The sequence below is a fragment of the Triturus cristatus genome, chromosome 4_1 (genome assembly GCF_964204655.1).
Source record: "Triturus cristatus chromosome 4_1, aTriCri1.1, whole genome shotgun sequence".
Taxonomy (NCBI): Eukaryota; Metazoa; Chordata; class Amphibia; order Caudata; family Salamandridae; genus Triturus; species Triturus cristatus.
In genome coordinates this window covers 578,538,609-578,566,444 of record NC_140585.1, presented here as the reverse complement: position 1 = coordinate 578,566,444, position 27,836 = coordinate 578,538,609, and the positions used below count along the sequence as shown (strand labels likewise).

Here is a 27,836-nt window from a genome sequence, read left to right as displayed (position 1 = left end):
GGTCCACCAAGTCCAGGATGAACCAGTTGCCCATGGCTGTCTTGGGATCCAGAGGCCCCACAATGTCAATGCCCACCCTTTCAAAGGGGGTGTTGACCACAGGGAACGGCTGGAGAGGAGCCTTTTGCTTCCTCCCACTCTTACCACTTGCCTGGCAAGTCTGACAGGTCCTGCAATGATTATCTGAACTCTTGCGCATTTGGGGCCAATAAAAGTGGGTGACAAGCCTTTCAAAGGATTTGTCCTGCCCCAAATGTTCTGCTAAAGGCACATCATGAGTCTTAGATCTAGGGGTCCCTAGTTGGCAGAGGTAAGTACCTTTGACCAAAAAGGGACCCTTCATCTAGTCAGGGTAAGGGGGAAACACACTGTTGATAACCCCTGCTTACCCACTTGGTAGCTTGGCACGAGCAGACAGGCTTATCCCCAAGGCAATGTGTAAAGTATTTGTACCAACACTCAAAGTAACATAGTAAAACACCACAAATGGATGCCACACAAAAGTTATTTATAAAAATATAAATCTCTTTTCTCTTGGTTAGGCAGACTCAAAACGATATAACACCAACATACAACATAAAAAGTTGTTTTCAAAGCAAAAGGTTCTATTGTAGTGTTCTTTGTAATATTCTTGTGAAAATAAATGTCCCTGCAATAGCAAAGTGACTTGGGGAGTCAGTAGGGCTATAGACTCGGTTTTCAATGCGGGGAAAAACACTGTACTTGAGTATGCCCCGATCAACAATGCTACCGCTGTACTTGTGCTCAAATATGCTGCACTGGTGAGAAAGAACACGGTCCTTCATTGACAAAATACGCCCGCTGCCCTTCGTAGTGCAGAAGGCTGTACTTAATTGATTTGCGTCACAAGATGTCCCCGCTGCCCTTTGTAGCAAAATGCTACACTCCTGGCCCAGCACGTTATCTTGCCAAGTTGTGCATTAATAATGCCCCCGCTGCAGTCGCAGCCCAGAGACGGATGCACTCTGCTCCCGCATTACACCTGCACAGTCTCAGGCAGCCCCGCCGGTTCCCCCACCCGATCCTGGCTCGCACAGACAACAGCGCGGCCGGGAGTGTATTACCTGGGGCTGCTCTCAGGTGACGGTGCTCTTCAGTAGATCATCAGTGGGAGCCCATCTCGTCCGGCGGTGATGCGCTGGTCGGGACGGGACTTCCTTCTGGCAGCCTTCCTGCTCCTCGTAGCAATGACGTCAACGCAGGCGTCCTCGTTACTAGGCAATCCTCTGGCTTCACTTGCGGCTCTTCAGTACAGCAAACCCGGCCGAGGGCAGTCGGCGGTGAATGCGGGCAAAGTGCTTTCTCAGCTCCCAGGCGGGCGGCAGTGATTAAAATGGAACACACAACAATTCCTGGGGTCGGGGGCCAGTGGTGATGGAATACCGGCTTTCAATTTCTTCACTCCGGTCCCGGGCTGGGGGCAGTGATGCACGCAACGCTCTCAGTGCTTCTGGAGAGTGGGAGGGCGTGTGAGCCAGGCAGGCTTCACGGTGGCACCAGCGATGTCCTTGGGTGACACAATTATCCCCAGAGACAACAGCGACAGCAGAGCCTGGCGCAGGGCGAATTACTGGAGTTCTTGGCAAAACTTTTGTGTCCCTGAGTTTGCAACAGGAGGCCAGCTCTTCTCAGGCCCTTGGAGATAGGTATATGTCAGAGGGGGCAAAGCACACAGCACAGCTCCTCTTCAAGCAAGGGGGACACAGCACACAGCAGACAGTCCGTTAATCCTCTTCCTCAGCAATAACAGCAACTGCAGGTCAGCTCCCAGACACTCAGTAATGGCAGCACTTTTCCTCAGTCTTCCTGGCTGTTCTTCTTTGGCAGGGAATCCTTCTCGACAACAAATTGTTTCCTAATCTAAATTCTAGGGGTTTCAGCTCAGATATGTATACCCCAAAAGTCTTTGTTCTTCATGTGTGAGGGGTCCTAGACCCAGTCCAAACCAGTTCTGGGTGCACTCTGCCAGTGCACATCCTCTTCCTTTGTGAGTGTGGGCCAGGGCCATCAGACGCACCACAGGAGGTGGAGCCAGCATTGTGGAAGGCAGGCACAGCCCTATTCATACCCAGGTGCTACTCCTCCCACCACTCTACATGCAGATAGGTCTATTCAGCCTAGTGCTGACTCACCCAGCCTCCTGGAGCCACCCCAGCCCCTGTCACTCACAAACCAGACAGTCAATCCACAAACAGGCAGAGGCACACAGAAAGGCTGAACAAGAAAATAGCCACTTTGTAAAAGTGCTATTTCCAAACTTAGAAGTTAAAAACCATCTTCACTAAAAGAAGTGTTATTAAATTTTGAGTTCAGGGATACCAGATTCCATATGTCTATCTTACTGCTATGGGAAGATATGCAGGTAAACATGTTACACATCATTGCCCATGTTATCCTAAGATAGCCTTTCAATAGTAAAAAACTAAATTGGCAGTATTTCACTATCAGGACATGTTACCCACAATAGAACATGTCCTACCTTTCACATACACTGCAGCCTGCCCAGGTGGGTACCTTGGGCCTACCATAGGGGTGTCCAATGTGTAGGAAAAGGGAAGGGTCAGGCCTGGCAAGTATGTACACTGGCCAGGACAACATGGCAGTTAACAAACTGGGCACAGGCACTGCAGTGGCAGGCCTGAGACACTATTTTAGGGCTACTCATGTGGGTGGCACAATCAGTGATGCAGGCCCACTTGTAGCATTTGAATCACCAGCCATGGCACACTCAGTGCACTTGACTAGGGACCTACTGGTGAAACAAATATGCCAATCATGGACAACCAATCACAATATTAATTTAACCAGGGAGCACTTGCACTTTGGCACTGATCAGAAGTGGCAAAGTGCCCAAAGCATCTAAAACCAGCAAAAACGAATTCCAGCATAATGTCAGAAATATAGGAGGTAGAGGCAAAAAGTAAGGGGAAACCACGCCAAGGATGCCAGGTCTAATACATGTCCCTTCCAGCTGAATAGTGGGGAGAACTACCCACCCTCTTGGGAGTTCTCATCACTAAGGCGGAAAAACCTGGAAAGACCATCAAAATTGGCATGTTCCGTACCAGGGTGGTGTTCCACCGTAAAGTCCATTCCCTGTAGGGAGATGGACCACCTCAACAGTTTTGGGTTCTCACCCCTCATCTGCATTAACCATCTGAGGGGCGCGTGGTCTGTCTGAATCCGGAAGTGAGTCTTCTTCAGTGCCCAGGCCACAGCAAAAGCCTCCCTTTCAATTGCACTCCACCTCTGTTCCCTGGGAAGTAGCCTCCTACTAATGAAAGCTACGGGTCGGTCCAAGCCCTCATCGTTCACCCATGAGAGTACTGCTCACACTCCATGCTCTGAAGCATCTGTCTGCACCACAAACTCTTTGGAGAAATCAGGCGCCTTGAGCACGGGTGACGTGCACATGGCAGCTTTCAGGGCATCAAATGCGGTCTTGCAGGTATCAGTCCAGATCACCTTCCTGGGCTGCTTCCTTGAAGTCATCTCTGTCAAGGGGGCAACGATGGTGCCATACCCCTTGACAAATCAATGGTAATACCCAGTGAGTCCTAAAGAGGCTCTCACCTCTGTCTGGGTCTTGGGGGGCTCCCAAGCCAGACTCTTATCAATCTTCACTTGGAGGGGCGCCACATGGCCGCTCCCTACCTGGTGTCCCAAGTACACCACAGACCCCTGCCCTATCTGGCACTTACAGGCCTTGATAGTGAGACCTGCACTTTGCGGAGCATTCAACACTTCGCAGAGGTGTTACAAAATGTTCTTCCAAACTGGAGCTGAACAGAGCAATGTCATCCAGGTATGCGGCGCTGAATTCCTCCAGCCCAGACAGTACCCGGTTGACCAGTCTCTGGAAGGTGGCAGGGGCGTTCTTCAACCCAAAGCGCATGACACAGAACTGGAAGTGCCCCTCTGATGTTGAGAACACTGACCTCTCCTTGGCCCCCTCAGTTAAGGCAATCTGCCAGTACCCAGATGTTAAATCAAACGTACTGAGGTACTGGGCAGCACCCAACCAAACCTCAAGCTCATCAGCTCTGGGGATGGGGTGTGTGTCAGTTTTGGTGACCGCATTGAGCCCACGGTAGTCCACACAAAACCTGCGTTCTGGGGTGGCACTGGGTGGAGCAGCTTTTGGTACTAAGACCACTGGGCTAGCCCAAGGGCTGCTTAAGGGCTCAATCAGCCTAGCGCCAACATCTTGGAAACTTCTTCCTTGATGCTGGCCCTGACCCTGTCAGCTACCCTGTAAAATTTCAGTTTCACAGGCAGACTGTCCCCAGTGTCCACATCGTGGATGCACCAATTGTAGACTCCTGGTGTTAGGGAGAACAGGGAGGCAAACTGACCCAACACATAGCGACAGTCCCTCTGCTGTTCTGGGGTCAGTGTGGGAAAGAGGTTTACCCCATCCACTGACCCATCCTGCTCCTTTGCTGACAGGAGGTCAGGAAGAGGGTTAATTTCCTCCTTCATTCCATCATCTGTAGCAAGGAGCATTGGCACTTCAGACCTCTCAAAGTGTGGCTTGAGGCGGTTCACATGCAGGACCCTCAAAGGTTTCCTGGGAGACTGCAAGTCAACCAGATAGGTTACATTGCTCTTGCACTACACCATCTCATATGGCCCAGTCCACTTATCTTGGAGCGCACAAGGCTCCTCTGGCGCCATCACCCACACCTTCTGTCCAGGTTGAAATTTGACTTGAGTGGCATTCTGGTCATACCATCTTTTCATTTCTTCCTGGCTAGCTTCCAGGTTCGCCTGAGCGAGTATCCTGAAGTACTGAGTCTGGTTGCAGAAGGCCAGCACATAGCTGAACACATCCTCAGGGGTCTTACCAGGGGATTTCTCCCAACCCTCCTTCACCAGACTGAGAGGTCCTCTAACAGGGTGGCCATACAGGAGTTCAAAGGGACTGAACCCTAAGAACTTTTGAGGCACCTCCCTGTAGGCAACTGCCATGGTAAGAAGATGTCCCACTTCCGACTCATGGGCTCTGCAAGGCCCATTATCATGCCTTTCAGGGTTCGGTTGACTCTCTCAACCAACCCATTACCAGGATGAGGGTAAAGAGTGGTAAGCTAGTAAGTTACCCCACACTACTCACACAAAGACTTCATGTACTTCGAGATGAAGTTGGTACCCAGGTCGGAGACCACCTCTCTGGGGAACCCCACATGGGAAAAGATCCCCATCAATGCACGGCCCACCACAGGGGCTGTGATTGTCCGGAGAGGGACAGCTTCCGGGTACCTGATGGCATGGTCCACCAAGACCAAGATAAACTTGTTGCCTAAGGCTGTCTTGGGTTCCAGAGGCCCCACAATGTCGATGCCCACCCGCTCAAAAGGGGTGCTCACCACGGGAAAGGGTAGGAGGGGAGCCTTCCACTTCCCTCCACTCTTGCCACTTGCCTGGCAAGTCTGGCAAGTCCTACAATGTGCACTGATGTGCATCTTCATTTGGTGCCAGTAAAAGTGGGTGACAAGCCTTTGGTAGGTCTTGTCATGCCCCAAATGTCCTGCAAGAGCCACGTCATGAGCCAGACCCAGCAGGAAGGTCCTGAAGCGCTCATGTACCACCAGCACACGGGCTGCACTGAGCTCACCGACCTTAGGCTCACTATAGAGTAACCCATCCTCCCAGTGAATGAGATGATTCTTGGACTCGCTCCCTGCTGCCTGGTCTGTGGCCTGTTTCCGCATAATAATGAGAGAAGGGCATTCTCTCTGCGCCTTACAGAACTCCTCCCTGGAGGGACCTCCTTCTTGCTGCCAATGGGTCAGCTCAGGCAGGTCTCCCAGTTCGGCTATCTGTTCCTCTGTAGGTTCCAGGGCATCCCCCTCAGGTTCTGCCTCCTCCTGGACCGTGGGAATTGTGGGGGCTAGTTTCCCATTCCCCCTGCCCTTCCTCATCCTGTCAGGTACCTGGGCCACTGTTTCAGGCTCCAGGTCCATTTGGTTACCCCTACTGGCTGCCATTGACCGAGCGGTCACACAAATCCACTCAGGCAGACCCAACATCTCCAAATGAGCGTGATGTTCCACCTCCCTCCATGGGGAACTCTCCAGGTCATTTCCTAGCAGGCAGTCTACAGGCATGGATGGAATAACAATGACCTTCAAGGAACCTGAGACCCCCACTCAAAGGGAACGTGTGCCACTTTGCAGAGGCGCACGGAGTTGTCTGCTGCAACTACAGGGTGAAGTGCATTGGGAATGACCTGCTCTTCAGACACCCACTGACATCTCACGGATGTCACGCTGGCTCCTGTGTCTCTCAGAGCCTCCACCCTCCTCCCATTGATGGTAACCCACTGCCTGTATATTTAAGTGTTCTCAGGCAGGTAGATCTCCTGGACCATCTCTCTGTCTCCAAAAGAGACAAGGGTCATCATTGCTTACTCCTCCTCCCCACTGGAAACAAATTCCTCTCCCAAAGCTACACTCACTGAACCTGGTGTCTGAGCAACAGTGGGTGCTTGGTATTTCTTGGGGCACCTAGGGGCAATGTGGCCCTTCTCACCACAGTGGTAGCACCTGAGAGGACCCTGAGGGTGATGCCCGCCCCCAGGGGGCTGTGACATGTTAGGCTGGGAGGGCTGGGACTCCTTTCCTTCTGAACTGTTTTGGGGCCCTTTAGAGAACTCCTTTTGATTACCTTTGTCCCCCCCACTCTTCTGCTGGTGGCACTGCCCACCTTTGGCTGTGGTACCCACAATCCCCTTGTGGACCCTGGTGCTGGTCCAGTGGTTCGCCTCCTTAGCAAGCTCACTGGGATTAGTTAACCTACTATCCAAAAGATGCTGGCGCAGCTCTGAAACACATAGACTGCTCAAGTGCTCCCAACTAATTAGATGGCACAACCCCTTATTATCAGTAGCTTTGCTGCCCTTCATCCAACCTTCCAGTGCTCTGGTATACACTCTCACACATTCCACCCAAGTATCCGCATCATTCTTCTTGGAGTTTCTGAACCTTACTCGGTACTGCTCTGGGGTGAGCCCATACCTGAGACATAAAGTCTCCTTCATCTTGGCATAGGTCAGGGCACCCTCCTTTTCTAAAGGTGTCAAAACTGCTGTCCCAGAAGCCTCAAAATGTTTCCACAGGCCCGCCTCCCAGTTCTTTTCAGGTACCTCATGCATCCTCAAAGACATTTCATATGTTTCAAACCATGTATCAATATCATCTCCCTTCTTGAAATTCTGCACTAAATCCTTGGGTATGTATACCTTACCCCCTTGCACTGGCTGTGCGCAGCCACCATTTGAGCTGAACTCTAATTGTTTGGCCCTAATGTCCAACTCCCTCATGCTCAACTCATGAGCCAAAAGCCTTTTCTTTTCTTCCAAGGCACGAGCCTGCTTGCCTTCTTCTGCCTTGGCCTGGATGTCTTTTTCCATTTCCAATTGCTTCATCTTGAGCCTCATGACTTCTAGCTCATATTCCCTGATCCTTTGGTTCTCTTTCCGGGAGAGACTACCTGCAGAATGGACACTGGCAGCCCTGCCGGTCGCTCTTGGCACAGGCAAATCCTGTGGCCCAAACCCATTCCCCTGGTCATCCACCTCCTCATCTGCATCATCTCCTCCTGCAGCTCCTTTCACCTCCCACCAGGCTTTCAGGGCCTTTTGTAGCTCATCCTTCTTAGCGCTACTCCTTGTGGGACATCCCAAATCTTTGCAGAATTGTTTAAGTTGGTCTACCTTGTAGGAATACAAATCCTCAATGTGGAACTCCAATTCTGCCTTTTCACTTGCTGCTCCACCCTTTTGAGACATGATGCGTGGATGACTTTAGGACCAGATCAAAAATGGAACCAAAAAGAAAATACAGTATGTGGCTGCATAGTGGTCTGCACTAATCTAGTGATGTATACCAATCACTGTGGGTCAAGTACAAGTACAAGTTCAAATCCTCACCGCTGACCACCAATGTTAGATCTGGGGGTCTCGTGTTGGCAGAGGTTTGACCAAATAGGTATCCTTGCATCTATTCAGGGTAAGGGGGAAACACACTGTTGATAACCCCTGCTCACCCCCTTGGTAGCTTGGCACGAACAGACAGGCTTATCCCCAAGGCAATGTGTAAAGTATTTGTACCAACACTCACAGTAACATAGTGTAACACCACAAATGGATGCCACACAAGTTATTTATAAAAATATAAAACATATTTTATCTTGGTTAGGCAGACTCAAAATGACATAACACCAACATACACCATAGAAAGTCGTTTTAAAAGTAAAAGGTTCTCTTGTAGTGTTCTTTCTAATATTCTTGTGAAAATAAATGTCCCTGCAATAGCAAAGTGACTTGGAGACTCAGTAGGGCTATAGACTCAGTTTTCAATGCGGGGAAAAACACTTTAACAGCGTATGCCCGATCAACAATGCCCCCGCTGTACTTGGGCTCAAATATGCTGCACTGGTGAGAAAGAACACGGTTCTTCATGGATGATAATACACCCGATGGCCTACGTAGTACAGAAGGCTGTACTTAATTGATTTGCATCACAAGATGTCCCCGCTGCCCTCCATCGCAAAATGCTACACTCCTGGCCCAGCACGTTATCCTGCCAAGTTGTGCGCTAAGAATGCCCCCGCAGCACTCGCAGCCCAGAGACAGATGCACTCTGCTCCTGCGTTACACCCGCACAGTCTCAGGCAGCCCTGCCGGTTCCCCCACCCGCTCCTGGCCTCGCACAGACAACAGCGCAGCTGGGAACGTATTACCTGGGGCTGCTCTCATTGTGAAAACCAGCGATGTTCCCTGCAAAACGGCGATAACCTCGCTATCTCTGGAATTTTTATCACCCTGGAGAAATGCGTTGTTAATAACGCGCTCCCAGGGCGATAAATTCCAGAGATAGCCTGTGACAAGAAACTTATCGCTAAGCACGGCCAGCGATAAATATCGCAGGAGGTTGATAATATGCCCCTTTGTTCTTCATGTATGAGGGGTCCTGGACCCAGTCCAAACCACTTCTGGGTGCATTCTGCCAGTGCACATCTGCTTCCTTTGTGAGTGTGGGCCAGGCCATCAGACGCACCGCAGGAGGTGGAGCCAGCATTGTGGAAGGCAGGCACAGCCCTATTCAGATCCACGTGCTACTCCTCCCACCACTCTACACGCAGATAGGCCTATTCAGCCTAGTGCTGACTCACCCAGCCTCCTGGAGCCACCCCAGCCCCTGTCACTCACAAACTAGACAGTCAATCCACAAACAGGCAGAGGCACACAGAAAGGCTGAACAAGAAAATAGCCACTTTCTAAAAGGGCTATTTCCAAACTTAGAATTTAAAAACCATCTTCACTAAAAGATCTGTTATTAAAGTATGAGTTCAGGGATACCAGATTCCATATGTCTATCTTGTTGCTATGGGAAGATATCCAGGTAAACATGTTACACAGAATTGCCCATGTTATCCTATTGGAAAGATAACCTTTCAATAGTGAAAAACGAAATTGGCAGTATTTCACTATCAGGACATGTTACCCACACTAGAACATGTCCTACCTTTCACGCACACTGCAGCCTGCCCAGAGGGGTACCTTGGGCCTACCATAGGGGTGTCCAATGTGTAGGAAAATGGAAGGGTCAGGCCTGGCAAGTATGTACACTGGCCAGGAAAACATGGCAGTTAACAAACTGGGCACAGGCACTGCAGTCGCAGGCCTGAGACACTATTCTAGGGCTACTCATGTGGGTGGCACAATCAGTGCTGCAGGCCCACTAGTAGCATTTTAATCACCAGCCCTGGCACACTCAGTGCACTTGACTAGGGACCTACTGGTAAAACAAATATGCCAATCATGGACAACCAATCACAATAATCATTTAACCAGAGGGCACTTGCACTTTGGCACTGATCAGCAGTGGCAAAGCGCCCAAAGCATCTAAAACCAGCAAAAACAAATTCCAACACAGTGTAAAAAATATAGGAGGTAGAGGCAAAAAGTCAGGGGAAACCATGCCAAGGATGCCAGGTCTAACAAAGAACCAGCCCCAGTAGGAAGGCTCTGAAGCGCTGGGGTACCACCAGCACAAGGGCTGACTCAGCTCAGCAACCTTAGGCTCGCAATACAGGAGACTATTCTCCCAGTAGATCTAATTTGATCCAGACTGATCACCTGCTGCCTGGTTTGTGGCCTGTTGCTGCAAACCCACAAGAGAAGGGCACTTCCTCTGCTCCTCGCAGAACTCTTCCCTGGAGGGTCCTCCTTCCTGTTGCCAATGGGTCAGCTCAGGCAGGTCCCCCAGTGCAGCTACTTGCCCCCCTGTAGGTTCCAGGTGTATCCCCCCCAAGGGCTGCCTCCTCCTGGACCGTGGGAGCTTTGGGGGCTATTTTCCCATGCCCCCTGCCTCTTCTCTTTAAGGCAGGCACCTGGGCCACTCTTTCAGGCTCAAGGGCCATTGAACACCCTTACTGGCTGCCATGGACCGGCTGGTCACACACGCCCACTCTGGTGAACCCAACATCTCCAAATGAGCACTTCGCTCCACCTTAGCCCAAGGGGAGCTCTCCAAATCATTGCCCAACAGACAGTCAACAGGCATTGCTGGCCTCACAGCTACTTGAAGGGTACTTGAGACCCCCCACTCAAAGGGAATCTGAGCCACCTTGCATTGGCTCTCTGTGTTGTCAGCGGCAACTACAGGGTAAAATGCATTAGGGACCACCTGCTCTTCAGACACCAGCTGACAACTGACAGCTGTCACACTGGCTCCGGTGTCTCTCAGAGCCTCCACCCTATGGCCATTGATGGTCACCCACTGCCTGTATTTATTACTGCTATCAGGCAGCTGGGTCCTGGGGACCACCTCACAGTCTCCTAAAGGGACTAGAGACATCTCTGAAGGACCCCACCCACCTTGGGCACCCATCTCCTCTCCCAGGGCTACACTTGTCATCTGCCGGAGTGGTGCACCAGTGGGTGCTGTTTTGCCTTTGTTGGGACATTGAGAATCCCAGAAGAAGTTGCCCACCTAACCACAACCAAAACATCTCTTGGGACCCCTCTGAACAGGCTTATCCGTCAGGGCCCCTGACTTCTTCTCAGGGGGAGGCTGGAAACACTTCCCTTGGTTCCCTTAGGGATTACTTTGGGGCCCTTTCTGGAACTCACTCTGTTTACCCTTGTCCCCCCCACTCTTCTGCTGTGGACCATGCCCACCTTTGGTGAAGTCTCCCACATGACTCTTGTGGACCCGGGTACTCACCCAGCGGTCCGCCTCCTCAGCAACCTTCCTAGGGTTAGTTAGCTTGCTATCAATAAGGTGCTGGTGTAGCTCCGGAAAACAATTACTAGACAGGTGCTCCCATGCAGTCAAGTCATAGAATACTTCCAAATCATTAACTTTGCTACCCTTTACCCAACCATCAAATGCTCTGCAAAAAAAAGACACATATTCCACCCAAGTACTTGACTCCAGTTTTTTACAATTCCTAAACCTTGGTCTAGAAAGCTCTGGGGTCAACACACACCTGGTCATTAAGGCTTCCTTCATGTGGACATAGGAATTCTGATCCTCAGAGGGCAAATCTAACAAGGTATCCCGCCCATCACTGAGAAACCGCCCCCACAACCCTGCTCCCCACTCCTTCTCAGGGACCCGGTTGGAGGTCATAGCTACCTCATAGGCTTTAAACCATTGCCCAATATCTTGTTTATACAGGCACGGACAGTGTGCTGCCACCAGAGGGAGTAATTTCTAAACTTTTGGCTTTCAATTCCAACTCCCTCAACATCCTTTCATGCTCTATATGCATCCTCTTCTTTTCCAAGACTAACTTCTTATTCTATAACTCCATCTGCCCACCTAGTTTGAGCTTGGCTAGCTCCAACTTATGCATTCTATCCCTCTTCCGTCCTCCAGCTCCTCTGGGGACAGGCACTTTGAAGAAACACTGCTGCCTGGCCTGGAAGGTACTTTTTCCCTGGTCAGGCCCAATGGTCAATCCAGCTGCCCATCTGTATTCTCTGCCTCCTCCCGAGCTCTTCAAGATGCTCAGTAGCATTTCTAGATTCCAACCAGGCCCTCAGCGCCTTTTGGAACTCTTCCTTCCTGGTGATGCCTTTCACAGGGATTTTGAATCTTTTACAGAAGGTTTTAAGCTGTGGCACAGAGTACATATCCACCCTATCTTCTTCAAATTTTAGATCCACAGATACATTGGATGCTGCTTTTGTCATAGTGGCAAGATTTGGCAGTTCTTAGCAAAAACAGAAGTTCCAAGGAAATAATTCTACCAATGTATGTGTTCGCTTTATGGTCTGCACTCACTAGTAGTGTAAACGAATCACTGTATATGAGTCACAAATGCAAGTCCAAATTCTCACCGCTGACCACCTGTGTCAGAAATGGGTGTCTCTAGTTGGCAGAGGTAGGTACCTTTGACCAAGTAGGGGCCCTTGCTTCTAGTCAGGGAAAGGGGGATACACTCCTGAATAACCCCTGCTCACCCCCTTGGTAGCTTGGCATGAGCAGACAGGCTTATCTCAGAGGCAGTGTGTAAAGCATTTGTGAATACACACAGTAATACAGTGAAAACACTACAAATGGAACCCACATCAGTTTAGAAAAATAAGTAATCTTTACTAGACTAAACACAAGACCAAATGACAAAAATCCACAATACTGTAATCAAAAATAAGACTTTAAAATGGTAGAGATAGCTTAGTTCAATGTAGATGGTAATGCAACACTTTACTCTCAAAGTACCTTGGACGCATCACGCAATACATACAAAAGGGTCACAGGGAAGGTGATGCATCGGTTCCTTGCTCCGGGAAAGGTGATGCGTCGGTTCCTTACTGCAGCGCAGGGGAGGTGATGTGTCGATTCCTTACCAGAAAGGAGGCGATGCGTCAGTTTCTTACTGCATTCCGGTTATGATGCGAAAAGATGGCACCTCGATGAGATGCAAAGATCCGGTGCAATGCGACAAAATGGCGTCTTTGATGCGATGCGACAATGTGGATGCAACGCATGGACGCCCGACGGCTGTGAGGCGAACTCGGTAGACTCTTGAGCCGTCACAGGCCCTGCGACATGCTTGTCCCGTGATGTGGGGGCAACCTCTGTGGCAGTGACACGCTTCTCCAGTGATGCACAACACTTCATTGGTGATGCAACGGCGAACAGCTGCGGCAGCGACACGCTTCTTCAGCGATGCGACGGCAACTGTTGCGGCGGCGACATGCTTCTTCCTCGTTGAGTCGCGCTTCCAGCTCCCAATGAAACACAGTCTCCAGAGGGCCCAAACAAAACAACAGCAGGCACCTCACTGCAGGTAGAATTCCCAGCAAGGAAATTCAGGGGGAGCTGGTGGTGAGGTCTTTGTGTCCCTGAGACTTCAGAACAGGAGGCAAGCTCAGCTTCAAGCCCTTGGAGATCTTCCTCAAGATAGTCAAAGTTCACACAAAGTTCCTTTTCTCCTTTCCTAGGCAATAAAGTAACCACTGCAGGCCAACCTCAAACAGTAACAGCACAGGGGCAGTAATCTTCCTTCAGCTTCTCTGGTTCTTCTCCTTGGCAAAGGGTTTGTCTTTATTCCCAGAAGTGATCTAAAGTTCTGGGGTCTGGGCCCCAATATTTATACTGCAAAATCATTTGTCCTCTTAAGGCAGAGGGTGTCTGTGCCCACCCAAAACCAGTTCTGTCCTCCCTGGTGCAGCTTCCTTTCAGGATGTGGAGAAAGCATTGTTGAAATCAGACCTGGCCCAGGTAGCTGAAAGGAAAACTCCTCTCCTTACTTTCTATTCTATGAAGGCTTAGGTCATTGAAAGGAAATCTCCCACCCCTTCTCTCTATTCAATGCAGGTCCTATTCAGCCCAGCCCTGACCCATCAGACTGCTGGAGCCAGGGCCCTCTCCTGCCCCCTGTCACTCACAAACCAGACATGGAATACACAATCCTAGCAGAGGCAGACTGGATGCTTAGGCAGAAAAATACCTACTTTCTAAAAGTATTTTCAAACACAGAATGTAAAAATCACTGACACTAAAAGATGTATTTTAACATTCTGAGTTCAGGCATACTAAACTTTATTTTCTCATCTTGTTCCGAGGGTCAGTTAGAATTATAAGATGTTATAATCAAACTGCCCATTCTGGCCTATGGGAACAGACAGCCTTGCAAAAGTGAAAAACGAAATTGGCTGTAATTCACTACCAGGACATGCCACACACATCAGGACATGTCCTATCTTTTACATACAATGCACCCTGCCCTTGGGCCTACCTTAGGGGTGACTAATATGTAGGAAAGGGAAGATTTAGGGACTGGCAAATGTGTGCACTTGCCAAGTCGACATGGCAGTCCCAGACTGCACACAGGCCCTGCAATGGCAGGCCTGAGCCATATTGTACATGCTGCGTCTGTGGGTGGCACAACCAGTGCTGCATGTCCACCAGCATCATTTGATTTACAGGCCCTGGCTTGGCAGTTCGGGCTGGACTGTTTCCATGAGGCACAGGGTCAAGGCTCATTTGCTCTCCATGTCACTGGAATCAAGCTATCCTGGCTGAAGAGGGGTGAAACCCCGAAACCGGTCCTAGGATGCTTGTTTCCAGTCCAGGGAGGACCTGGCTTAGCAGTTCAGGCTGGACTGTTCCCATGAGGCACAGGGCAAGACTGATTTGCATATGGCTGGGTTCAAATTGGAACGGCATGGTGAGCAAAAAAACGATGGATTTAGGCCTAGATCTCTGTACTGGGGTGAATGTATGACATTGTTCTGCATTCTGTCCATCAACTGTTGTTTTTGCAAGCCCACCAGCAGCATTTGATTTACAGGCCCTGGGCACACATGGTGCACTGTACTAGGGTCTGACAAGTAAATCAAATAAGCCAATCATGGAGTCGCTAATCCAATGCAACACTTTACAATAGGGAGCACTGGCACTTTGGCACTGAACAGCAGTGGCAAAGTGCCCAAAGCATCTAGACCAGCAAAAACATAGTAGGCCACAGATAAAAAAAATGGAAGGGAGACCCACGCCAATGGTGCAGGTCTAACACCAAGTCTTTTCTTTTGGCATATTTTCCTCATGGACAACACTAAATTATCCAGTGCCCTCATTCTAATTAAAATCAAAATAAATATCTTCCTCTTGAGAGCAAAGGCCTTATCAACTACAGTCTCAATGTGTTCCTTTTGTCTGACTGCTTCTCTTCTCCTTTTATACTTTATCATAGTTCTTATCAGATTTGGAATTAATCTACTACAAAACATTCTAACTCTGATATCTATAAACTACCAATGTCTTCTAGTTAAACTCTCTGCTTTATTCTACAATTCTTATACTCTTCATTGCATGTACTGTTTCTCCTTTCTTAGTTGTTTTTTTACTTGATTTTGCTCACTTTCCAGTTTTCCACATGCTATTTTAAGAAATGTTGTCGTTCTCTTACCAGCAACACTTTTCTCTTTCAGCACTTTCTGCGCATTTTGTCTCTTTCATTTCTCAGTTGTGAGGAGATAGTATCCTTGCTTATGTTTCTTTCTTCTCTCAGGTTTTGATGTCATTGTTACTATATGTACTTAAGTAGAAATTGATGCCTGAAAAGTAAAAAAAATAAGTATATTTATCTTTTCATTACATACATCAGATTACATATTTTAAGTATTTAACTACCAACATAATCAGTTGTGGTATTATATTATAGCTAACCTTACTCTAATTACTCTATTAATTTTCATGTTTATGTCTATTTGTCTCTGTGTGTTTCAGCGTATGCATTAGTCTCTCCCTGGGTATACTACCAAATCAATACTGCCTGTTTAAAGGACTAAGTGTCTGGATGGGTGACCAAGGTATGTCAGTACTTGGCTACATATCTGAGAGAATGTAGGAGTCTTCTCTAGGAGCGTCATCAGATGTTTGAGTGAGTAAGTATGACAGCCTATGACTGGCTGTTTTAGTAACTCTATGACTCTCTAAATGTGTATACAAGTGGCTGAACAATTAGCTGTGGTAGTGAGGAAAGATGGCCTCATGAAATGGGTGATTGAGCTTCAACTGTGATGATGATATGCTTTTAATAGGACTAATGCAAAAAGAACAATTGATGGACAGAATGCTTAACAGTGTCAAACACTCACCCCAGTAACAGATCTGGGCCTATATCCATCAGTTTTTAGCTCGCCACGCTGTTCCAGTTTGGACAAAACCATATGCAAATCAGTTTTTACCTTGCTCCCCATGAGAGTATTCCAGCCCGAACTGCCAGGCCAGGTCCTCCCTGGACCGGAAACAAGCATTGTATGACCAATTTCGGGGTATCACCTCTCATCAGCCAGGACAGCTTGAGTCCAGTGGTATGGCGAGCACGGGACCCATGTCTAGGCATACCCGTCCCACTTGAGGTGACAAGAACAATTGATGTATGGAATGCAGAACAATGTCAGACACTCATAAATAAGACAACGTCAATTTGTTTTGCAACTGCAGCTTTTATTTAGTAGGAAATGCTGTAGGATGTAATCCTTTAACCACATCATTTCGATATTATGATTTACAGCTATTAACAAGTGAATAACTTATTTTAGCATCCTTAAAGACAATTTTTAAATTTAGCTTGCAATACTTGGGGTTCGCCTGATCAGAATCATTACAAACATTATTTTTTGGATTTTAGTGTATCTGAAATTCTTTTTTAATTTATTACACAGCAACCTCAATACTTGAGATGATCTCTACTCCCATAATACACTTTATTTGATAATCACAAAAAAAGTATAAAAGTGAGAGATTTTGGTCCTGAATGGTTGACGTAAATTATTTCATATGTTGATTTTTTTTTATACTTTGATACACAAAGTCACTTCTACATATTGAATATATTTCTCTAAATAATGTATTTTCCTGATCACAGGAAGTCAGTAAGAGTCCAGATACAAATAAAAGCTAAGCCTGGGCAAAGCACTACGCTACGCTCGTGTAGTTTGCGAAGTTTGCGCTACTTCGCACTACGCGAATTGCACGTAGCACAGTGCGAACATGCGTAGCGTAGTGTTGCGTAGTGCAGCGGTCATTTTTTGCAATCCCGGGGAGACTTTTTCCTCGTTCGCGATCAGCAACATCAAGTTGGCGATCGCAAGCCTTGGAAAATAAAGCTACCGGCGAGATTCTCAACGCGAGGAGGTCAGGTTTCTCATTGCGAGTGGTCGCGTATGCTCGCAACCGCTCGCGATGAGAAACTACCAGTCCGCGTTGATAAAGCTGCCGCTCGAGTAAAAATCTACTCGAGCGGCAGAAAATTACAGCTCGCACTGTGCAAGATGTCGTTTTCAATGATTGCACAGTGCCGGTTGCTTGTTCGCACTGTGCAATCATTGAAAACGACATCTTGCACAGTGCGAACAGGGTACTACGCAGTTCGCGAAGTGCTACGCGTAGCTCGCGTAGTGCGAAGTGCACTACTACTTTGTGAACTACGCCCAGGGTTAAGCATGACAAAGCATGCATTGACAAAGCCAAAAGGCTGTTGGCCAATGATTTATTGGCTTTCCCAGTGCTTGTTTAGTGTAGGAGGCTGGTAAGATAAAACTCTCTCTCTACGCCAATGACTCAAAGCTTCAAGTCGACTGATTGCACACCCCTAATGACGCTCGGCATATTTACACTATGATGCGCTTTGTCCGATTGTAAGCTACAATAAAGCAGCATATACTCCAAGTCTTGAGAATTTAAGTGAAGAGGTTTATTTATTTGGGAAACAGGCTGTTTATGTTTTCCATGTAATCCTGGATCGACTTCCCCCTTCGCCTCCAGATCTCCACATCTCTTCTGGAGTTACCCAAAGGACTCAAGACCTGGAGGTCATCTGAACCCACCTGTAGCTGCATGACCCGCAGTGCCTGGATACCCTCAGGGGTGATGAGCTGCTCTTCATAAATCTTGTTAGATTGATTAATTGATTTATTGATTGATGTTGTGACGAGGTAATTCTTCTCTATGTTAGATGGAAAATGATGACGTGAAAACAAGCAGCCGGGAAGCCTTTGCTGGTGACTAAAAATATGCTGAGATAATATCATTCATGTTTACACCAATCACAGCTCCATGTGCTATGCAATTGTCTATTTGAGGCAAGTACAGTATTCAGCACACATCAACAAGAAGAAATGGTATGCAAAGTAATTAATTTGACAAGCAAGAGAAACTATCCATTTACTCAATGTGTGCTGGGAGGTCAATGTATTGTGTTCATTTAGTGTTCAAACTCATTTCCTTCTACTATTGAAGACACTTAAGTGTGTCTCTCTAAAAATGAAAGAACGCCTGATTCAGGATAATATGTGGTTATTGTGATAGTATTATATAGTTCGCCAGGAGCTGTAGGGCTAAGAACTGCTTAGCAGTCACCTAGTGGGTCTCTGTAAAAGTTAACTAGGAAGCCTCACCTGGAATAAATAAGACCCAATTAGGTAAAGTGGTGTGGATTGCCCAAAATGCAACTTTATCTATGGGAACTAAAATCGTTTAACTGTGCTATTTAATTATTAAACTGTTCTCTTACATTCAATAAATACTTATTTCCTATAAAGCCAGATTTATGTACCACGTAAGGTGAAATTTTAAACAAAAGCAATATAATTTTGTAAAAGATTAAAACCGGCCATTTTCCAAAACTGAAATATATAAAAACTAATTTCCTAATAGCTCTTGTCGGCCAATTAGCCTGTTTTTAGAAGAACGGGCTTGACGGGTGAATTTTCAAGATAATGCTGACTTTCTATTTCAATTCCTGCTGCAACTGTATAATCCAGACAGCCCCTTGTTCCAGTTCAGGGCTTCCAAATAGTGTCTATACAGAATTAATTCCACTTATTAATATTATTGAATGGATCCTGTTTTATCATTCTGAATCAGGCCACACTCTCTTGCTGCCTCCTTTACAATATTCTTGACCTTACCCTCACGTATGGCAGGTTATTCATTCAACCAGATATTCAAAGTTGACAACTCTCCAAGTGCATTTTTCAAAAATATGTTTCCAGTTTAAACGTGGTTGAAATCACTTGGGGGCATATCTACAAGGACAGCGATAAATAGACGCAACGCGCGCTTAGCGCTTTTCTATTTATCGCTGTCTATCGCTTGATTATATCGCCCTGTTAGCACGTTATTTACAATGCGTTTCCCCAGGGCGATATAATTACCAGCGATAGCGGGGAGATCGCCGTTTTGAAGGGAACATCGCTGGTTTTCCAGTGATGTTCCCTGCAAAATGGCGATAACCTTGCTGATACGACCCAGAGGGTCATATCAGCACAATCCACCCCCATAATAGGTATGCCTAAATCTGCATTTTAGGAGACGTTAGTTTCCTGCGAAAACAGCGGTTTTCCCCCAAAACTAACATCTGCAAAAATGAGTTGACAGCCTTGTAAATTTCGCAATGTGAACATCAGCGATATTTACAAGGTTGTCCTGCCCAGTGACGCCCACTTTGCATCTCATTAGAGATGCAAAGGGAGGCGTTGGGTAAAAGGGTGCTAACATGCGCTAATGCATGTTAGCACCCTCTTGTTAATGGGGCGATATTTTTATCTCCGCATTTTTGGCTTTAAAAAACTAAAAAGCGGAGATAAAGCCCTTGTAAATATGCCCCCCGGTTACGATCGCAGGTAAAGCAAAGATATAGCTCTTAACATCTCAAAAAAGGCTCAGGCTGTGTGACACAATGGCAAGCTTAAAAATACCGAGCCAGAATATCAACTATATGTGGAGGAGGTATAATAAACGTATACATACCTTCAATATATTTTGGCTGCCGATATTCTAACTATGCTGTCTTTTCTATCACAATATTTAAAACACCATGGGGCATATAATCAAGGGCCCGCGATAAATATCGCAAAGTGCTCTTAGCGCTTGCATATTTATCGTCAGCTATCTCTGGAATGTATCCCCTGGTTAGCGCGTTATCAACAAAGCACATCGTCGAGGCGATAAAAATTCCAGAAATAGTTGGGATATCGCCGTTTTCCATGGTGGAAAACGGCGATTTCCTCTATGATAGGGCCTGTGGTCTTAGCCACACAATCTACCCCACATGTTAGGTATGCCTTAGTCAGGAATTTAACAGACGTTAAATTTCTGCGTTAAGGGATACTTAACGCGATTTTATATATCGCTAACCCTCCTTGATAATATTGCGAAGCTGCCTTCGCGATATTATCCCATGTTGTTTTCACAGCCACACCTCTTTTGCATCTCATTATCGATGCGAGGCGAGCCGTGTGAAAAAGGGGCGATACGTCAAGGAATCACGCGCTAGCGTGCCCTTGATGATAATGCGATAATATTATTGCCGCTTTTTGCCCAAAAACAGGCTCTAAAGCAGCGATAATATTATCATCGCTCCTTGATGATATGCCCCCATATTTGGTAGTATGCTCTCAGTTCGAAGGCATCTGTCTCATCCTTCGAAGATATCATTCAATTAATGCTGAAAATCTGTCTTGGCTCTTCACTTCGGGATTTAAGATTCTGCCTTGTTTAAGTAAAATGTAACTGTTAATTTTTAGAGAATGGTTGTACTTCCTGCTCTTTTGAGAACAGTATGCTCAAATATTAAGATAAAAAACATATTTAACTGTTGTCTTTTTATTATTGCATTGTTAAATACAATAAGTGGCAAATTCCTAATTATTGGTGCAGTTACTTTATCCAGCCGGCAGGTGACGTGATGTTCCTATTTCATAATGTGTGTCAACCTACATGACTCACTGGTGGAAAAAGAAATAGCTGGTTGTTTATATTTTCAATTTCTACTCAGCTGTATTTCATTTGTGTTTACTTTGTTTGTTAAAGACAGCACTGTTTACTATTCTTAGGTCTGGTCTTCCTCACTACAAACTTTCTCAATAAAGACCATCCTATCAAAATCAGTCAAACTCAAATAACTCATCAGCCCTTTCTTCATGACATCACCAAGAACATTTTGCTTTCTCTAGGAAATCTAAAACACACTAACAACTAAAAGCCACGCATAATGAAAATTTAGGGAATGGGGTACGAAGGATCAAGGGAAACACCCGAATAGCAATATCCTGTTCCTGACTGAAATGACAGAGAACCCTGCAATACTGCTGGAGCAGGGTTTTCTGTTTAAACCCGAACATCAGCTTATATTTTTAAATGTCATAATTAAAATTACTAATAATTAATTACTAGATATTAATTTTGTTGAAGTTTCTGACTAATCAACCTTACTAATGAAAGAATTACACGTGGGAATGCATATATGTTGCTTTATTAATACGTGAACTAAGTTGGAGAGCAAATTAATTAAATAAGTGTTGCTAAAAGTGCTATTTGTTATGTGTTTGCATTTTAAAATAACGTGTTTTAATGCATCTTTATGTCGCAGATGGCTAGATAATTACATACACATAAGGGTATTAGTGGGAATTAACACTGTATAATCATTACGATGTAGTAACGTTGTTTTGTGTCTCTTTTGATTAAGATTGTCCATTCTGGCCTAGTCAAAGATGGCCGACAATTACAGCCTGCATTTGAGTAGACGAAATATGAAGAGAGGCCTCGCTGAATATGGTTGAAATCCTGACCTCGGCCTCCATCTGTATTAAAAGTTTCCGTGAGGACAGCAGCTCTGGGCTTGACGCCAGTTGTCACCAGTTATCCTTGGGAGAGAATAAAAGCCACAATGAACTTTGATAAACTTGCGGTGGCTTCTCTATGATTCCGAGGAAGAGCATTCATGGATGTTACATTTTTTAGTTTGTGCTTCCTTCTTCCGTGTTTTTATTTTTGAGATTTTCGAGAGCGGAGGTTTTTCTAAATGTTGCGAGTCAACATCCTTTCCTGCTTGCTCTGCTCAACGGCTCAACGGACGTTTAGAGTTTGTTTGTAACTTTTAATGTGTAAGATTTACTATAAATATTGTTAGACTAGAGAGGGTCTAAGGCCACTTCTTCCCGAACCTATGCTCGAGAGGATCGACGCTGATTGAGAGGACGGCGACTCGGGAGACTTTACTACGAGACCTGTCCTGACCTAATTACGACATTTAGCTAGAATAGGTAACTATGAGAATAATGATTTTGCTATTGATTGATTTTCATTTGAACTAATTTAGATAAAATAACCTTTTGTTTGAATCACAGTGTCGGGTGGTTATTTCTTTGTCAATTTATTGGGATCACAGATGTGTTCTTATTGTTTAAATCATGACTCGAGACATATCAATTAGGTTACATTGACCTCAGTTTAGATGCGGATTGATTTAGGATTTCTCTCGTATATTCAGTGTGGATAGAGTAATAGAATGAATGTTAGTGTGATGGGCCCTAGCGTATGATGAGTGTATGTGCGTATGACTGTGGAATTACTCTGTCCGTGGAAGTAGGGAGAATTTATAAACTCCGATCTGCAGCAATACCACTCTGGACCCTGATGTGTCCATGCTACTGGAAACCTGCTCAGAGTAAAGCTATCGATACAACACAGCTGCACGTTATCCACTGGTATGATGGGAAGCAATGGTACCAGGGCACCACACTTTAACCATCAAGGACTTTAAGATAGCTTTTGCCAGGTATTGAAGAACAATATCCTAAAGACTGCGAAATCATATATACAAACTCAATAGTACATCACATGACACATTCTCAAAACTGTAAAACAGCTAAGAAGCATGCATTGACCCTAACTCCAAGCCCAATCTGATCAGCCTTGCCCAAATCCACGGGATGCCCAAGGTTGAGCCCAATAGAGTTAAGAGCAATAATCCCAGGGGAATTTCAGATTTTGAATGATTTCATTAGCTAATACATAAGTGTTACAAAAACACCAAGCTGAAAAAAACGTAATTGAAGGACACAGACTTGCATGTAAGTTAGCGGAATAGTGAAAAACATGAAAAAAGCCCCTGGGCTAAGGAAATGCCAGAAACCCACATTCTGAAAGATGGCCATTCAGAAAAGTATTTTGGTAGAAGACTATAACTATTCTACCTTAGTTCATTGATAAAAAGCCCAATGGGAGAAGATCAGGGCACAAGTCCTAAAAATAGAACTGATCAAGCCAGGCAGTATACAAGTGACACCATGACGTGTGCTATCAAAGCACATGATGTCACGACGCGTGACATTCCATGTGGCATCACAGGAAGTGGCTTCACTGCAAGTGATGCTCTGATATGTGTATGTTACAACATATGTCAAATAAAAATGCAATAAAATATGTTTTTAAAAAAGTTGTCTCCTGCAAAGCCGATCATGTACCATGCAGACCACAGATTTGTATTTTATGTAGATAGGTAAGTGGAATACTGTTTGGAACACAGAGATCCCTTTGTTACTCGCAGTTAATAAATTGTAATCTTTCTAGCAGACCACAGTGAGCTATGAAGGGTATTTGCGGTGGCGTAGCTAGAGCTTCTGGCGCCGGGGCTATTCCTCAGATTGCCGCCCATGGCAGGTAGCAGGGGGGGGGTTGCTGGGGGAAAAGTACGTATTTGCTCTGGAGCCCAACGAGTCAAAACATGTAGCTTGGCTCTATCGTGCCAAAAACCTCCAGCTGATTATTGATATATAGAAGTTCATTTCACACAAGGCCTAGTGACTTATAGAAATCTCACACTGCTTTTGCGTTACGGCTCAGGGCAAAGTGAATACTCAACCACGTGTGGTTTGAAGTATCCTTCAAAAGTTTGCACCTAATGTATTAGTATTTACAACATATCTTCATTGAATGCAACACAATGTTGGAAACTAATTGGGATACTTAGATTTCACGTTCTGCTGTGCAGGTCAGTTCAATGGTTAGAGTCCACTGTTAACTGTATTCGAAAACAAACGCTCACAGGTCACAGAAGCAGGAATGTACTGAGGGTAGCATGTTGAATTGGAACTGAATTATTTCATTCAAACGAAACAGAGCACGGAAAAGGTAAGCAACACGTTGAAGAGGATAATAGCCTTAGGGCGGTCGGCCTTGAAGCTGGGGAAACGGGTTTGAGTCTTGGCAATGACGCTCAACATCCTGTGATTCTGGGCAAATCACAAAATCTCCCCATGGCTAACAAAAAAAATGTATATGTCCTTCTGTAACGAAACTGGTGCTCATGTAAAGCGCTTTGATACCCGATGTCTCGAGTCTAGTTTGCGCTATATAAAACAATTATAAAGAAACAAAACTAAAAAACCACAATGTAAGCACTGTTCAGTGCGACCTCTCAATTATACCTACACATGAAATGTAAACAAAAACACCATTATAACACCCTTCCTAATTTATTTGACAATACCAGGGAGCTGAAAGATCAGATGTGTTTCAAAATAAAAGTGTTAATTCAGGAAAACCGGAAAGCAATAGCTGTTGCCATCACAAACCTCAGGATAGGAAGGACAAGTGACAATATTTGGTTGGACTGACCCAGAAATATAAACTGTAAACCAACAAATTCGATAGTCATATGACATACAGACTTAATGTTTATGACACTATATCAATTAAGTTAATTGTTGTGTACTAATGATCAACCTGTGTGACATGTATGCACCTTGTACACATTTCAAATTAAGATTCATGTTAAAGGTCTGGTCTTTTTTATCAGTACTTTTTTCACAAATTTTACTTTACATAGTTTACATAGTATTCTTTCTGCTGAACAGTCTGCTACCTGCTAAAATATTCTCTACTGCCCACCAGTTAAAGCCTTAAGTATGAATCTGTTATATCCAGCGAGCCCAACTCGATTCAATCCATCAGTAGCTTTGGGGAGAAGTAAGCCCTCAGCATGCAAGCATGTAGATCAATCAATCAATCAGGTATATGCTTCCTATGTTTGTTCCTTCTACTCTGGCAAAGGGGTAGTGTCTGAAAATGAAGCTAGTAAATGGAGCTATACCAATAATACTCTTCACTCAATATTAGGAGACAAAATGAACACCATATTGAATGATAGCGCTTTTATGGCTCAAAGTAAAAAAACATTAATTAAAATTTTAAGAAAAGATAACTCAAGTATAGAAAAAATATTCTGCAAATTATATCATGTGTTGGTACCTTCGAAACAGACATGCATCCATGTAATCACATTTGGGGAAGTGAGGGAGGGCATCAAATTAAATCAAAGGGAAAAAAACTTTACCTTGCAGCCTGATGGGACAAACATTTTTTAAAAGGTGAAGCATAGTTTACCTTGAATAAAGCGTGCATGGCAGTTTTGGTGGTTTCCTACATACTGCCCTGTTGCCGTTTTTTAACAAATCATGCTGGAGTGGCATGATAGGAAGCCACTTAAAGACTTAGTAAAGAGGATAAGTTCAGTGGAGCGCTGAGCCATTGGTCTAGATCTTTCTTGCAATGCTAGTTCCTTACTCAGGCAGTATTAGTAACAGATCACATCTCACAGAGAGTGCATTGTTATGCGCGGTGGATGGGCAGCGAGCTGGTGCTGGACACCAGAAGCCAGGCAGGCATGCACAGCTGTGCTGCATCAATTTTGAAGAATTCCGAGGTAGCAGTAGTGCAAGCAAGAGGGGTGGTAACCCCTTTTTTGCACCACCCACTCAGGACACCTTCTGAATCAGGCGTGTGGGAAGTGGTGAAGGTATAAGGCACGATGGTGATTGCCCAGAGGGCAGAGGAGCGCGCGAGTCTGAACATTTCATGGCTCAAGAGGGTGGATTTCCCTGGTCAGCATAGGAAGAAGAAAGTCTGGAGAGTGGGAACCCTGTGGTGATAGAGGGACCCCTAGCTTGACGAAATCGTGGTGAACCACCCAGGGGCCAGGCAACCAGGGAAGGGTGTCTGGTGGAGCCATCGAGAGAAAGGACCAAGGAAGGTGACTAGGGTAGACCCTGTAATCAGCAGTCTGAGCTACATACTCGCTACCCAAATCAGAGATTCAAAGACTTTGTACAGCATGACCAGGTAGAAGGTTCTGAACAAAGTGGGAAAGGGATGTAGTGAGCCACCTGGCCACTGAAGGGCTCACCTATGCCCCGGATATCATGGATCAAGTACCCTCTGGCCAGGGCGCCGCCAGAGGTTTTAAATAAAGGAGTATTGGACCACATGTGGTCTTCGTACCTATACAGCAACCAGTGCATGTGTCTTCATTGGTGTGGGGCTGGGCCTATCTGTTACCACCTACATAGCTTCCCTGCGCCATCAAAACTCCCGCACTTTAGGAAGAGCAGGACGCTCTTGTGGATATGTATCCATCGCTGTAGAACGCTAGGGAGACTTGCCACTGGAAACCTGTGGGTAAACCCCACAGCAAAAGTAAAAGCATGAGTGACAGTGGGTCCTACTGCCACTTGAAAGAGTGGAGTACCATCCGCAAATAAGAAATTTACAATTATTCCTGCCATGTAATTCCATGATTTGTCAGCCTTGTGTGGTGCCTTACTTTCCACCCTTTCATGCCTAAGGCTGATAGAATTCTGGAGTCAAAGCCAAGTGCAATGGGCCCACATCTCCATCCTCAGTGCCAGCTCCCCCCCCCCCTCCGCATCAGCAGTAACTGGACCCAGCAGAGGGTCGGCATGCAATGGGCCGGTTATCTGTACGGCGATTCCCTCTGATGGTCGGTGTGTGGAGCCTGGCCCCCAGCTGTCGGAGGCCCTCCGCTCAGGCCCGGCTCCAGGAAGTTTTATTTGGGTGGGCCAAGGGTGCATTCGGGTGGGCCACTGCTGACCCGATTTATCACTTATATATCTAGACAGGCCTGCTTCTGGGCCCTCCTTTATTTCTACTTAGTCTTACAAGGTACAGTAAAACGCACTCTTTTCCAAGTCTCTTTCTAAATGTTATGACTCTCAAAAAGTGTTTTTTTCCATGTAATGTCCCTTTGATGGGAAGAGGAGGTTTCTAAGGTGGGAGTATCATGCAAGTGACACTACTCGGGCTCCCACTGTGCGAGCCTTCAGGGAGAAACCCTCTTCATTACTACCTCCACCTGACCCCTGATTCTGCAGCGCGCTCCTTTACAGGCTTGATTATCCACTTTTCTACCACCCCTCTCCATTGCACCTTATCTCACGGCTTACCTTGGGCCCCAGCCCAATATCAGCCACCATTCAGTTCCACTTTCATTATTCCAAGTAGAAAACAATAGTAAAATCCCCTTCAAACTTAAAACATTGAATATAGCAGTGAATGTAATTAGCACGCACTTTAAAGTATGCTCCGCAGTTGTCCTAATCACCTGACTGTTAATTATACGAAAACAGAAAGGCCATGACAGGGCCGGCTTTAGTGCTGGTGTGGAAGTCTTTTTTGGCGCCCCACCAATGACCTCTTTCTCTGTAGATAACTTAACTACCACCCTCCAACATGCCCTTCATCTCTCCGTAGCCCCTCCCCCTCATGGCCTCCTCCTTAGACTCCCTAACTACCACCCTCCACTAGTGCCCCTCATCTCTCCATAGCTCCCCTCACCTCATGACCTCCTCCTCAGATTCCCTCACTGCCAGCCTCCACTAGTGCCTTCATCTCTCTGTAGTTTCCCCCACCCTGTGACCTCCTGATCGGATTCCCTCACTGCCACCCTCCGCCAGGGCCCCTCATCTCTCTGTAGTTCCCCCCACCCCATGACCTCCTCCTCGACTTCCCTCACTGCCATCCTCCACTAGTGCCCCTCATCTCTCTGAAGCTCCCCGCACCCGGTGACCTCCTCCTAGGATTCCCTCACTGCCACCCTCCACTAGTACCCCTCATCGCTCTGTAGTTCCCTTCCCCGTGACCTCCTCCTCGGATTCCCTCATTGCCACCCTCCACTAGTGCCCCTCATCTCCCTGTAGTTCC

General features: G+C 46.2%; 1 long non-coding RNA gene across 1 annotated transcript in view; it reads right to left on the bottom strand.

Moving 5' to 3' along the window:
• The window catches only part of LOC146855245 (uncharacterized), a 249,838-nt gene that overhangs the window by 140,250 nt on the left and 81,752 nt on the right, over nt 1-27,836 (bottom strand). Inside the window, exon 2 of the long non-coding RNA XR_014980808.1 lies at nt 15,454-15,601. This is a non-coding gene — a long non-coding RNA (uncharacterized LOC146855245). The remainder of the gene's footprint in view (nt 1-15,453; nt 15,602-27,836) is intronic.